General features: G+C 46.4%; 1 protein-coding gene across 12 annotated transcripts in view; it reads right to left on the bottom strand.

Annotated features, from left to right (window-relative positions):
• The window catches only part of LOC144799898 (uncharacterized), a 390,901-nt gene that overhangs the window by 192,888 nt on the left and 186,013 nt on the right, over window positions 1–12,000 (bottom strand). Inside the window, exon 6 of one of the 12 annotated variants that reach the window (XR_013603897.1) lies at window positions 2,953–3,112. The exons of the other annotated variants lie outside the window; for them this stretch is intronic. The gene's annotated coding sequence lies outside the window, so the exon portion shown is untranslated. The remainder of the gene's footprint in view (window positions 1–2,952; window positions 3,113–12,000) is intronic. 12 annotated transcript variants of the gene reach the window in all.

The following is a 12,000-nucleotide window of genomic DNA, read 5'->3' as shown; positions in this document are numbered from 1 at the left end:
ATTCCCTCCCAAGATGGCGGTTGCGAGAGGCTGTTCCCGACCCTTGGTTCGGGGAAGAGGTGTCCCAGGTAGGTGCAAATGCGCAAAGAATTAGCAGCAAGATCGTTTTTCGAACTTTAAAAACAGGTAACAACACAGTAAAATTAGTAGCAGCGTAGCGCTTGTCCACCCGGCTCACGCCTCAGGGGACATCAATTGCGCGCCTGCTCCAGCTTCTGGTTTTGTACCCAGTGCTCGGAAAGACTAGCCCGGGAGCCAATTCCCTCCCAAGATGGCGGTGGCGAGAGGCTGTTCCCAACCCTTGGTTCGGGGAAGAGGTGTCCCAGGTAGGTGCAAATGCGCAAAGAATTAGCAGCAAGATCGTTTTTCAAACTTTAAAAACAGGTAACAACACAGTCAAATTAGTAGCAGTGTAGCGCTTGTCCACCCGGCTCACGCCTCAGAAGGAAAACACTCTGTATCAATCTTATAGCTCTTGACTGAAGATGAAGTTTAGAAATGGAGAAATCAGAAAGGCACCAAGCTCCTCCTGACATCAGGAATGAGAAAAAATCCAAGCAAAAACAATCTGCAGAAAGCAAAAGTCAAGGGCAAAAATGGTAGAAAGGAAGAAAGAGCAAGGATCTTTTCTGACCCTTTTGAATGCATACATGATCCCTCTAGCAGTAACGGCGTTTATTAGATCAAGTTCTCTTCTATGCTGATGACACGGAACTCATTCTTTCCTTCACGGTCAAAACGCCCAGTACCCAGATCAGGTTCAATGCCTGCATGACTGAAATCGCCCACTGAATGAAGACTGTGTAAAGCTGATCACCTAATAAATTGTGTTTTTCAGGATGAGCACATCACAGTGGGGCTCCACCTGGTGTCCAACAGAGCTAGAACTGACACCCACACCAAGAACCTCAGGATCATCATCAACAGCAAACTCAACACGAACGCCCAAGTCAATTCTTTCACAGTCTCATGCTTTCATAACCTGAAGAAGCTGAGGAAGATTTTCTAATGGCTCCCAATCAGCAACTGGGAAACTGTGATGCACGCCGTGGTCACAAGCAAGCTGGGCAATGGCAACACCCTTTATACTAGGATCAATAGAAACTCACAAGGCTGAAGACCATTCAGAAATCTGTAGCCAGATTCACTGTCAACCTTCCATGCTGCATGCAGGCCACACCAGAAGGAGCTCTACTGGCTTCCCATTCACAAACAAGCACAATTCAAACTCCTCTCCCACACTTTCAATGCACTACATAACACTCACCAAGCATACCTCAACAATCACATCTGCTTTCACAAACTTTCCAGATGCCTCTGCTCAGCTAGACTCCTACTTACACAAATCCAATGCATATGGCAAACCAGATCTGGTGGCCGAGCCTTCTCCTACATTGCTTCTAAAGCGTGGAACGACCTGCCGTTACTCATAAGATCCCCCCTACTCAATTCTTGAATTGCGCAAGAAGCTGATGATCTGGCTTTTCAAGTAATCACGCTAGGCCCTAGGTGTGGCTAGACGGACACTTGCTCAGTTCCAGGATACCCTCCTGGGTGATAGTGCCCTCTTCCAATCTGAAAAATGTATTGCCATGTATCTTCCCCTTATGACTGTCACCCTTATATATGACTGTGACAAAGTCGACCTGTCGCAAGAGAAACGCATGGACAATGTCAGCTGGTGGAGCACCATACCTCCCTCTCCACCTCTTCTTTCTCCCAGACAGGATGCATGGACCTCAGATCCCAGAAACCCCTCTGGCAGGGACGATTCTCTAGACAAAAGAGTCTCCAACTGGGGAATCCCGAGGAACGTGACTCCGCCCATTGACGTAGCAATCTACGGAGCCTTAAAGAAGAAGGATACCCGGAAGAGTGTGTGGCAGTACACCGATGACGGAGACGAGTCAGAAGAGGAGAAGACTGTGCTGTACGGAGGGATTGGAGCCGCGAGGAAAGAAGAAGACCAGGAGGCCATGTCACCTGGGACACCGGCCGAGCCAGGAAGCCAACGACACTGCGAACCGCCCATACACGCCCAGCGTGGCTCCTACAGGTACGCAAACGTTTCATCTGCTGGATCGGGAGGCGGGATAGCGTACCCCCATAGCCCTCGAAACAGCGTTTCTGTTGTTTTTGGGTCATCATTTGGGCATCACGTTTAGAGCACCGCACACTTTGTTTTCCCATAAACGTTTTCTTCACGAGTGCTCGGGTGTCCCCTCACGACCCTTCCTTTCACTAATAGCAAAACAGAAGCGACGCCTGACCCCTGCTCTTGTTTCTTTTGTTTATATTATCCGGCGCATGGACAAGGAATCCCCGGGGACCCACCGCCAGACGAGGAGGGAGCATGTACGCCGAGAAACCGGGACGACACAAAGCCCTGTGCATAAGGCTGATATTGGACTTAGTCACCCCGAAAGACTGACAAGAAGGAGAAAACATCTGTCTACATTAATAAAACCCGCTTTAACACGTCTTGGTGTCCGTTCCGGTCCTTTACCCACGCCACAATGACAAACCAGGAACTTAGATCATAGAAGACTCAAACTCCATCTTAGATTGAGATTCTCACATATTATTCTATGCCCAATTCACCATATTGTGAAGGACTGGTTATAATTCTTGTCTGTGCCCCTTATCAGAATTCCGCAAGAAACTGAAGACCTGGCTTTTCAAGTAGTCAAACTAGGCAGTAGATGTTGCTAGACTCACACTTGCTCAGCGCCAGGATACCCTACCGGGAGATAGTGTCCTCTACCAATCTGCATAACATAACATAGCATAACAGAAGACCACAACAAAAAATAATGGAATAAATGTATTGCATGTATCTTTCTCTTATGACTGCCACCCTTATATATGACAAAACAGGAACTACATCACAGGAAAAGACTCAAACTTCATCTTAGAATGTGATTCTCAAATACTATTCAATGACCAAATCACCATGTTGAGAAGGGATAGATAAGGTTTGTCTGTGTCCCTTATCAGAAAGTCACAGCAATCATTTGGGGAACAAAGAAAAAGCCCAAGGTGACATCCTTTGTTTCATGCTGGATTCCAGGTTCCGTTAAATCAGTGGTCTTCAAAATGTTTAGTGCCACACCTGTAGGGAAAAAATTAAAATCATCGGACCTCACCTCTGAATATTTCACAATTATTCAATTAAATTGGCAATGTTCAAATATGCCTCAACCTATTTAAGGATTGCAGTTAAGTTATTTTACCGTTTTAAAAATGCAACCACATACATGATTGCCAAACATACTATTCTGGTCAGGCAGGCCTTACTAACATGTAAAAGAATCAACAGTGGGAATATTAGAATTGGGGATGGGGGTTTTGAAGAATATTTGGAGTCCCTACCCTTTTGACACGTACTTTCAGCTAGGATATACATGACAAAAGATATTAGTGATGACCCATTACACAGCGGCTTACTAATTTGTTCCACTTAAAGAAAACACTGCTATCAGGATAATGTTTTTTTGGGCCAGAACCCGGCGCCCCCCTGGGATCACTTGAGGCCCCCCTATGGGGACCTGCCTCAAATTTTGAAGACCCTGCCTTAAACAATGTTACACTGAGTCTTTTAGTACAATAAGTATAGCTGTTATTATGCATCAAGGAAGTATTTTTCATATTCTTCAACGATTATAATCAACATTTGAAAGGAGGAAGGGACTAGTGAACACCATTTAATAAAATGATAACATAGGATAAACAAGTTGCAGGTTTACAAAGAGGGTGACCCTAATGAAGTCTATAGAGACGTGTTACTTCTTAGGAAGGTGGATATCATTGGAAAGAGGGTGACGCCCTCCAAATGAGGGAGAGTTGACAGGAATGCGCTTGTTATACAATTTTCAAGGCAAATATTTTGATGGCTCTTGGAGAAAAGGCAGACACTTGTCTTGGCTTTCGTTATTTTATATAGATATTTTAATTGGCATTTGCATAATTAACAATATAATCAATTGTGGCACCGTATCATATATGGTACTATTGCATTCACAAGAGGACTTAAGACCAAGTAAACATTTGCATTACAGGGTACATGTACATCTTATTCCTATATAATTATGTGTATTGTTCATTTGCGTAGTCTGAAGTGGGAAATTCCAGTGTGCCAAATCCTTACATTTTTATGGGGGCAACCTCTTGCTAGGTATACTGATTTCTAAATTTTAGCACATCTCTCCTCCCTTGGAGTCATTGTCGCACTGGAGGGGCTGTGGAGTACATCCGTATTTTGTAATGCAATGTTTAGCTAGCAGAAAGCACAGACCAATAAGAGTCCAAGCACTTCCAAGGAAGCCATCCTTTTCAACTATTCCTAACAATGGCAGTCTCAGGGACAGTGTGATGGGAATATGGTGTGCTTTAGTCAGGATCTGGGATATGGAGTTCCAATATTTCTGGATTGTTTGGCATGACCCCTTCACATGGAAGAAGTCTCATTCCTCAGTGTGAGTTCTGAAGCATTGTGGAGACAGTATTTTGCCCCTCTTTTAAGCATTGGTATGAAATATGCTTAGCTTATATTTGTACTGATGAGTTGAAGCATTGCTGAGATTGCAAGCGTAAAGATGGACATGTTGGCCTCTCACTATTTGCTTTCATCTAGAGCAGTGGTGTCCCTGACACATTCCTAGGGGGTCCTCAGGCAGCAGTTTTAAAAGCACTGCAAAGTTCCTTGTATAATAAGCAGTTTTTGAGCAACAATAAGTGTCAAGATAACGACAGTGATTAATGCTGGAGCGAGATGAGACTTTTGTCCAGTGGCATCTTTGACTTATGTAATGTAGCACAGAGGGTTAATATGCCTACTGCAAAGAAAGTGTACCATACATAAAAAAAACAGTATTTTGTGTGCATAGGCCAGTTACTGCTTTTGTCACAGAGATTCTTTTGTTACTGTGCAGTTCATAAGTGACAATCGTAATCTAGCACAGTGACCTATGAACTATCAAAAAACTGCTTGCAAACTGCATGGTACAAGTTAGTAATGTTTTTTTTCCCCCAGTCTTTCATTATCCTGATGCTGCTAAAAAGGCTTATTTGGGTGTAAATACATTTGTATTGTTAAAGTCAATGCTAACCACTGTGTTTTATTCTGAATCGTGGGTTTGTGCGTCTCCATACCAAGCACTCTTTACAAATGCCTAACAGTGTCCTACAGCTTGTAGTCCCCTTTGCCTTATGTAACATTCAGTCAGTCAAAATCACTTTAATCGGTTATTCAAAACCATAAAGCATGTTAAAATACCCATCACATAGAACCAAATATTACACAAACCCATCCTAGGTAAAATACGTATATAAAATACATATTAAAGAGAGGAGTTAATTATACATTAAAAACGAAATGCCAGAAGGGGAGGAGCTTCACGCGCATCCAAGATGGCCGCGTGAGCTTAGGGCTCCCGAGACCCTCGTAGCCCCCCGAATATATCCTGTAATTTATCCTGTCTACTGTGGAGTGCTTCTTGCAAAGGAACCGAAGGAGACTCGGAAGCTGAAACATGCGTCTCGAACGTTCCCCGGAAACCAGAGTTACAGAATCGTAAAGTTTGAGGCCTGCTCCCCTCGGATGACCAGTGATTTAGTTGGCACTGTGCCCGAGTGGTAATGCAACAACATTGGCTTTCGGCACCGGAAGTGACTAGCCCGGCCCCGCTTCTCCTCTTGGTTTCACTTTCGATTTTGCCTGAAACTCGCTTGGGTCCACTCCAGATCACCTGAGACCCTTGTCGGCGATAATAGTGCCATGCTCTGAGGATGCTGCAGCGGACGGCTGACCTCTGGATTGGAAATCGAGGGGTTTTGGCTGACTATTGCGCCAGGCCGATTACTGGATATTGCGTAACCACAGAAGGCTAGTGTACTATCCTAAAGAATTGACAGCAAGGGGCTTGCTACTGGTCTGAACATTGGGAGTATCGATCACTATTTCCCCGAGCTGAACTGTGAACTTTGGTTTGTCCCACAATGGCGACCAAGCCGGAGGGTGATAAGCGACAATCGAAAGCCGTCAGAGGGGGAAGGTATACCCAATCTAACAACATGGACTGGTATGCTCAGACGAGAGGGTCGCCGAGTGGACTGGGAAAATCTCAAGAAGGACTAAAAGACACCTCTGTCCTGGAACTGGAGCTGACATTGCAAGATGTTATGGTCGCCATTGATGGAATCAAGTCCTCTCTCGGACAAAAGATGTAGACTCTGGCACATAAGTTGGACACTGTGTCTATTGAGGTGAATTTGATTCGGGCAGACCTCACGAAGACTAGTGAGAGAGTGAAATCACTGGACATAAAGACTGCTAGTCTTACGACTGATGTCACAGAATTGCAATCAGAAGTCAGGAATTTGGCGGCCTCGAATGACCTGGCTCTCCGTAGACTGGAGGATTGTGAAGGGCGAGCCCGGAGAAACAACGTGCGTATTATTGGTGTGCCGGAAAAGGCGGAGGGACAGGCTGCGGACCTCTTCGTCGAGGAGTTGGTACTTAAGCATCTTCTGCCCAAGGGTCTGAGTAATTTCTTTACTGTTGAAAGAGCGCACAGGATTCCCGGAGGTAGGCCAAGTGTCGGTGTACCTCCTCGACCCTTGATAGCGAAAATATTTAATTTCAGAGACAGAGATGCGATCCTCCAGGCCTCCAGATCTGGAGGCCCTTTGAAGTACGAAAACTCGTCCATCAGTTTTTTTCCAGACTTCACGCAAGCAGTCCAGAAGCAGAGAATGAGCTTCATGGGGGTTAAACGGAAGCTTCGCGTTAAGGGACTCAAATACGCCATGATGTACCCAGCCAAGCTGAGAATTGAACACGATGAGAAAGTCTATTTTTTTGACAAGCCGGAAATCGCAGCGGATTGGTTGGACACTCTAACTGCTCAAGAGGAACCTCGAAGACAGAGTGGAGATGAAGGAGGGGGTGCGCAGGAACAAGAATAAGTATTGTTGCCGTGAGAACTCTGGAAAATTGGGGAACGGATTATGGTTCTACTCTTTACAATATCATGTTCTGACACAGTAATTTAGGAGGGTTAACGGGTTGTCCGTGGGTCACTTTTCTCCTCATATTTAGTTTGTTTGTAGTTTAGTTTGGATGTTGGGGCGACAGGCACACTGCGAGTTGGGGTGGCTGGATAGTCGTGTGCAGGGTGGGGGGTGGCGTAACCACAAGTTTAATGGGGGGGGTGGGGAGGAGTGTTGATTTTTTGTCTTGTTTTTGTGTTTTTTGTGTTTTTCCAAGGCATTGTATTCCAAGATTGCTTATTGATGGTGCGAGAATTGGAGGAGGGTTGGGCCTTTTTTATGTTTTTTGATGGGGGTAAGGGGCTGCGAGTATTAAGTTGGAAAGTTAATGGGCTGGGGATAAAATTAAACGCAGTGTGGTCCTACAATTCCTCAAAAGACACTCTCCCGATGTAGTTCTACTTCAGGAGACTCATTTGGTAGGAAATGCTTGTAATGAGATGCATAGAAAGGGCTACCGTCTGGTGGCGCATGCCGGATTTACTTCGGGGGCAAGTGGGGTTGGGATCCTCCTTAGAAAATCTCTTCCGTTTGTAGTTGACTCCGTCACCGCAGATGAGAGGGGTCGATATGTAGCGGTATCAGGACGTTGGGAGGGATAAACTCTCTCCTTGGTTGCGATTTATGTCCCCCCGGATCTACAAACCACTTCCCATGCTGAATTGGGGAAGCTTGTTTTAGACCTTCCCAGAGGGTTGCTGATTCTGGGTGGGGATTTCAATGCTGTAGTCTCTGGCACCATGGACAGGTCTCCGCCCCGTGATATGGGACAGACACACAGATGGCTTCCTGATTTTCTAGAGGCTCTGGGTTTGGTAGATAGCTGGAGGTTGTTCCATCCTACTCAGCGACAGTACACCTTCCACTCCGGTGCTCATGGTAGTCTCTCGCGCATTGATTATAGTCTAGTACTGGCTGCCCAGGCGTCGTATATTGCTGAGGCAAAACATCTGGCTAGAGGTATTTCGGATCACTCGCCGCTCTGGATCAGATTTGAAATGACCTTGGGTACTTGTGGTAGGATCGCCCCTATAAATCACGGGTATTTGCGTAAACCAAAGATTTGCAAGGAACTTTTAAAAGCGCTGGAACACTATTACACGGGAGTTAAAAAACAGAAAGAGGAAGAGGTGGTGGGAGTGGAATCGGACATAGCGAATATTGAAATGGAACTGGAGCAGGAGGTTACCCGTGCTAGACTACACGCCTTGCAACTTAAACAGCTTGAATACAGTACGCTGGTCACTGATAGTGCGAAGGCCCTGTGCCGAGAGCAACAGGGGCGTTTATATGATGTGGGAGACAAGGCCGGTAAACTGATTGCTTGGTTGGACAGGAGGGATAGAGCAGATCGGGTAGTTCCTGAGATTGAGACTGTGGAGGGGAATCGTATAACTGACCCACAAGGGATAGTAGATGGTTTTGCGGATTACATAACGTTTATACCTCTGCCTCAGATAGACCGGAGGAAGACTCGTGCCTGTTGCTGAGGGATATTCACCTTCCATGTTCAACTTGAGGAGTTTTACCGTGATTTCATGGATAGTAAGCTTACGGTTGATGAGATTGCCTTGGCGGTGCGCTCTCTGAATTCTGGGAAAGCAATGGGTCCCAATGGTCTTCCGATCGAGTTGTATAAGCTTCGACCGGACAAGATTGCCCCATATTTGAGAGACATGTTTTTGGAAGCTCGAGAACGTGGGGTCCTGCCCCGTGATCAGAGAGTGGCCTCGATAGTAGTGATACCCAAAGAGGGGAAGCCGAGATCCAGTTGTGCTTCATACAGGCCGATTTCATTGCTGAATTCAGAACCTAAGATATTGGCTAAAGTGTTGTCCAATAGGTTGATCAAGGTTATTAGTGAACTGGTACATCCCGATCAGTCTGGATTTATTCCACATAGGAATACGGCTTTGAACCTTAGGCGATTGCACGGAGTTCCAGCTAGGGCACATACCTTGCGAGAACCGGCCATACTAGCGTCACTAGACGCAACGATGGCTTTCGATACGGTGGAGTGGCCATATCTGTGGGCTGTTTTGGCTAAATTTGGTTTTGGTCCTGAGTTCGTTAGCTGGGTGCGGCTATTATATACCGAACCTCTGGCCCAAGTTGTTGTGAACAATCGTGTCTCGGCGCCATTTTGTCTTGGGCGGGGCACTAGACAGGGGTGTCCGCTGTCGCCCCTTCTGTTCTCGCTGGCTCTAGAGCCTCTGGCGGCTTGGATCCGTTGGGAGCCCTCGATAAAGGGTATTCGGTGGTCCCCACAGTTTGAAGATCGGATCTCTTTATATGCCGATGACATTTTACTCTATCTGACTTCTCCCAAGAAATCCCTTAACGTTGTTTGCGATGTTTTAGCCTCTTATGGTAGGAATTCGGGATTGAAAATAAATTGGACGAAGTCCTATCTTTACTTGTTGTGCGGCGATGTCCCCGTCCTGCCCCGTAATTGTCCTATACAGAGAGCTAGGGACGGGTTTAAGTATCTCGGGATTTATATTTCAATGGATCCCACAATTCGATATGATAAGAACCTTCTTCCTCCACTGGCCCGATTGAAGCGCGACGTGGCTGGCTGGAAGGAACTTCCGCTGTCGCTGCTAGGACGAGTGGCCCTGTTTCAAATGATGTCTTTGCCCCGGTTCCTCTATGCCCTTCAGAACACTCTGGATGTAGTACCAGCTAGTTACTTTCGAGAAGTGGGGGGATTGCAGCGTAGTCTGCTTTGGGAAGGCAGGTCACGTATAGCGTTGGCTAAGTTGACACTCCCATGGTACGACGGAGGAATTGCCCTCCCTGATATTAAAAGATACTACTGGGCGTCTCAGCTGGGAGCTATAAATCATGGAACTTACGGGTCCAATGCGGATCCGGGTTATGTAATGGACAGGTGGCTGCTCCCTGGTGGTAATTATAGCAGAGCGCTGTACACTAGATCTGTAGAGAAAAATTTAACGGGCCCGACTAGAGTGGCAGTACATATATGGCATTGGGATGGAAAAACCGTTTGATTCTAGCTACCCCTTTATTTGGATCGGATAGGCTGGGCAGGTTATGGAATACAAAGGGTTTTGACAGATAGGACTTGATAGGGATTGCTACTGTAGGCGATGTTTGGGCGAAGGGAACAATGAAGTCGTTTGCGGAATTACAGACTGAATATGAGCTGGGTGGGACGGAATATTTTCGCTATGCGCAGGTGCGGCATGCGTTGAGGTCGATATTCCCCGAGGGGGAGAATATACCAAAGTCATCCCCATTAGAAGACCGAATACTGGATGGGCATCTGCCAGACAGTACCATCTCTCTCATTTATAAAAAATTGATAAATCACAGAGCTGATCTATTAACATAATTAAGGAACAAGTGGACGCAGGAAGGTATTGAAATAGACGATGAAGACTGGCAATCCGCGGTTTCTTCCCCTAAGGAAGTTGCGATTCCGGCGAGATTGAGGCTTGTCCAGTGGAAAATATTGCACAGGGTTTATGTTACTGGCCCACGTCTGATTATAATGGGGTTCTCGGAGGATGGCTTGTGTAAGCGTGGATGTGGTCAGTTGGGAACACTTTTTCATATCCTGTGGGAATGTCGACATATGATAGATTACTGGAACATGGTCCTAAGGGGCTTATTAGGATAGCGGATTTTCCGCATCCTCTGTGCCGGCGGAAGCCACCGCCGGCCCGGAGGATGCGGAAAATCCGCTGCGGACCCACCAAAGACCCACCGCCACATTAGGATGGCTGGTGGGTCCTGGTTTCCGTCCGCTGCTTTTCCGCCGCGGTTGGCTTACAACCGCGGCGGAAAAGCTCTAATATGGTGACGGTGTCTCTCAGACACCGTCAGCCAGAGGAGGATGGGATGGGAAACATGCTTTTCCTCGGCGGGTTTTCTGCCGTGGAAAAGCATGTGTAACTTCACTGCGGGGGCCCGTTGCGGGCCCCCTAGGTGAAGTGGGGGTGGGGGGTGCACATGGGGGGTACCTATGGTACCCCCCTGCATTTGTATGCGGAAAGCGGCAGGCACCGCGCGGTGCCTGCCTCTTTCTGCATACAAATGCAACACCTGCATTTTTTACATTGCTGCGGGTGCAGCTTGAAGCCGCACCCGCTGCAATGTAAGTAATAGAGGATGTGACCGCCAGGGTGGCGGTCACATCCTAATCGTACAGGAGGGAACGCCGCAGCCCATGCGGACGTTCCCTCCTCCTCAGTGATCGCGGACGGACGAAAGTCCGTCCGCGATCATAATCGGCCCCATACTGTTATGCAGTAAGTGACGGGTGTGCCGCTCTTGCCGGAAGCTAGGAGATGTCTTTTGAATATTTGGGAGCCTACAGACCTAAACGCTGCACAAATTTGATGGATCACTCTTGGGGCCATGATAGTTAAGCGGAACATTGCACAGCTGTGGGGATCTGCAAGGCCACCTACGATCGACGGATGGAAAGAAAGTATGGATTGGTGTATGTTCCGTGAAAAAACTGTCTACCTGGCTAGGGGTCGCCCTCGAAAATGGAATAGTATTTGGGGTCCTTGGAATCAATACAGAGGGAATATTTGTATACCACCTGCAACTATCAAACTTGAAACTCCTCTTTTCCAATGACCCTTACATGTGAATCTGCCTGACATTTGTACTCCGTGCTCCCCTCCCCCCCCGCCAATATTTCTGTACTATAGATTGCATTTGTGAACGACCCTCTTCTGTACTATACACTAATGTATTTCTTTGATGCCTTGTTTTAATATTAAGAAATATAAAAAAAATAAGAAATGCCAGAAGTAACTAATATTATAAAATACATATAGTATAAAAAGACTCATTACTGAATTTTAAGATGATAAAAAATCGAAACCCATAAGTCCGCACTAATATTATTTCCTTTTTTTCCTTGCTCTAACTGCAGCAGCTAAAAAACTAGCAATGTTAAACATTTCCCTG

Source organism: Lissotriton helveticus, chromosome 12 (genome assembly GCF_964261635.1).
Source record: "Lissotriton helveticus chromosome 12, aLisHel1.1, whole genome shotgun sequence".
In the NCBI taxonomy this organism is placed as follows: domain Eukaryota; kingdom Metazoa; phylum Chordata; class Amphibia; order Caudata; family Salamandridae; genus Lissotriton; species Lissotriton helveticus.
The sequence above is the reverse complement of the archived record's forward strand: the minus strand, read 5'-3'. Positions and strand labels throughout refer to the sequence as shown.